This window comes from Gekko japonicus, unplaced genomic scaffold (assembly GCF_001447785.1).
Source record: "Gekko japonicus isolate JY-2015 unplaced genomic scaffold, Gekko_japonicus_V1.1 scaffold2752, whole genome shotgun sequence".
Lineage (NCBI taxonomy): Eukaryota > Metazoa > Chordata > Lepidosauria > Squamata > Gekkonidae > Gekko > Gekko japonicus.
Genome location: NW_015159792.1, coordinates 77,022 through 80,218, shown reverse-complemented (window position 1 = coordinate 80,218; position 3,197 = coordinate 77,022). Strand labels below are relative to the sequence as shown.

Genomic DNA, 3,197 nt, shown 5'->3' with positions numbered 1-3,197 from the left:
CAAAGGCCTCACAGCCAGTGTCCAATTCCCTAACATTTGGCCTGCCTTGTGGCAGAACAGTCATAGACCGAATTATTCTAAATAATTGGGCTGGGCATGAGCTCGCAAACGCAATTGTGGCCACATAATACTCTCAGTGGCTTTGACTGCCATCTCATAGGATCTGATAAACGTCCTATAAGATGTTCTTGTGGCTTCATCGCAGGCGCACCACTGCGGTCTCTCTAGCCATCTTAACCTTCGCTTCATTAGCCGCAACTCCTGGGTAAACCAAGGAGCCAGCCTAGCGTGAGGGCACGGAGGGCATCAGGGAGCAATCTCATCGATGGCTGCCGAGAGTCAGCTGTGCCAATCCTCCACAAGTTCATCTAACGAGCTACCAGGGGGCATCGGATCCCGCAGGGCCATTTGAAGCCACATAGGGTCCATTTGGCTCCACAGGCAAGCTGAAATCTCGCCGCCCAAACAGGGTCGGGGTGAAACATTCAGATGGGCCTTCAGGGCATGATGGTCTGACCATGGCACTGTTGAGGCAGTGACCCGGACTACTGTGACCAATGCCAGGAAGATCAGATTGAGTGTGTGTCTGGCCTGGTAAGTGGAAGTTGTTACGTATTGGGAGAGTCCCAGCGCTACCACGGATGGCACTAGGTCCATCGCCTGAGTGGAGACCACACCGTCCGCATGGACATTGAAATCATGCAGGATAATCAATCTAGGGTGTTGTGCCCAGCCTGACACGGCCTCCACCAGGGATGGCAGGCTGCTGGCTGGTTCTTTTTTCATCAAAAAACCAAAGATAAAGTAAAAGCAAAGATAAGTCTTACCTTACAGTAATTATGTTTTGTTGTCATAATTATTACTTTATGCTTGGTTTTTAATATGTTTTTGCTGTTTTATTCTGCAGTATGTGATTATTTTTAAAAGGGGATCTTTTTTGCCTTAAATTTTGTACAATAATGAAAACATTGTCCTCTGTTCATAAAAAAAACCCAATAGACAGGTGTGCAGTCCTTTTATCTGGGTCACATCTAACCATGGGGCTGGGTTCCGTGTTTCCACTTCTAGAATATTGTTCTGGAGTGCCTGTAATGCATGCCACTGTTTTTTGTGGTACTATTGTGTGCTTAATGCTTGTTCCAGGCTGTTCCGGCTTTTACCCTGTCCCCTAAAGCTCTGGCTGCCACTGAGGTTACGGTTAGCCCCCGGACCCCTGAACCTTTTACAGCTCTCTGGCTATGGGGATGATGGAGGCCAGATAATAATAATTTTTAATGAAATCCTAGTTTTAAATTTAAAACACTAGCTTATCAGTAGGCTGACATTAGATTGTTCAGTAATTTGTCAGTGATCTGTCTTGTGTGCATGCAGCTAACTTGTGTCCTGTGTTAAACACAGTGGCATAGAGTAGTGGTTTATGTTACTATGGATGACTCCTATATTTCACTAGCTCCCATGTAGCAAAAGTACTTCATATCGTTTAAGTTCTGGTAGAAGCTTGTTAAGAGAGAAGTCATTAGGATGAAAGTACAAAATCGTGACAAAAAGGTGCAGCAGTTTAACATCTGCCCTTACCTTGTTGTGTTAAATATAAAACAATGCTAAGAGGTCACAACAGGTGCAATACTAATAACTAGCGGGATACAGACTCTGTAAAAAACCTTTCTCATTGTTAAAGGCAGGCCCATTTTTTTTCCTTTTAAAAATATGAAGCCAGTATTTTCCCACACTATACCCTGCCCAAAAGTACTACTGTAGAGCATCTCAATCTCCCCATAAGTTGGAGTTTTCTGTATTTGTGTTTTCTTAAAGAAAACTGCCAGTCCGTTATAGATTTGCTAACTTAAAAGCAGAAACTCCAGTTCAAGAAATGGTTTATTTACAAGTCCCCTTCTGTAGAAGTGGAGGCATATACCCCCCAGGTGGTGTGTGTTGGGAAATACATTGGGTTTAATCCAAAGATTCCTTTCTGCTAAGTGAATAGCCATCCTCTGACACAGAGGAAGCCTCTCTCTAACAGAAGGAAGGGAATCCTTAGCCCTAAATCACTGCCCTGTTTTTCCAGTTGGGAAACTATATGTGCATCTGTTTCAACTGAGTTGCATGTGTGAAATTTACCCATCTGTTGTTGTTGTGAAATAGTACGATATTAACCAGATTAAATTAAATTAAACATTATTTATTTGGCATTCATAGTGTGATCATAGGTGCATTTAATGTTGCACATATGCAATGTTCAAGGGCTCAGGGATACATATCTGCGAACCTCGAGCTTCGAAAACTTTGAGACGTTGCACAATGCAAAATCCATCACCTATTCTGAATGACTGAAGTGAGTTATAAATGCTCATAGATCTTCATGAATTCTCTAGAGTAATTATGTGCTCCAGTTTGTCAAAAACGTGAACATAGATTTCTAATATTAAAAAATGTGAGAGCTACTTTGCAGTTAACTAAGGCAGTAACTACAGACCAAGTTCCACAGCAACCATTTTCAAATACTGCTCTTGGAGGCCTTTCTGCTTCTTGTATATATAGGCGTGAGGGAAGTGAAAAATAGTTAAGTCAGTGGTCATCTGCACAGATTGCTTGCGACCCATCTGTTCACTTTCATCCTCTATTTTTGGCAGTTCCTTTTTCTGGGATAAGTTCTGAAGGTGTTATTGTGGGTGACCTTTGATGCTTTTTTGTATGTACGCAGATGCTTTAATCTTTTCCGTTACCATCTTAAAATAAAAAGATATGGGATGCATCTTGGGTTGCCGCTCTGGAAATGAACACAGTGTGATTAGCGTCTGATGCCATTCCATCCTTGAGGTTTTTATGATTTTAGAGGTCTCTGAGGAAACAGATGGACCTAAGGAAGAATGGTTTATATGGGATACAGGATGCTAAATGTGTCACTTAAATTTGAAGATCCTAACTATGAGTGATTGTTGGAAATCACGGTCCTCTTGAATCGGTAGGAAAGGGAGAACTACCAAAATGGCACATATCTATATTCCCATGCATCAGGAACCCAAGCTTTGCATAGAAGGATGACACACAAATTCGTGAAGGGTTCTATATTTTTTAAAGAAAATTGGAATGATACAGAGAAGATTTAGCATGGCCGTTGCCTAGAAGCTGTGGCAGAGCCTCATGATCACTGTTTTGGTAAAAAAAATTTCCTGGCCAGCTGCTCTGTTCACTCTTTC

At 42.1% G+C, this 3,197-nt stretch overlaps 1 protein-coding gene across 1 annotated transcript in view; it reads left to right on the top strand.

The window, feature by feature from the left end:
* Positions 1–3,197, top strand: part of GPCPD1 (glycerophosphocholine phosphodiesterase 1) — a 57,158-nt gene that overhangs the window by 18,621 nt on the left and 35,340 nt on the right. The window lies entirely within an intron of this gene.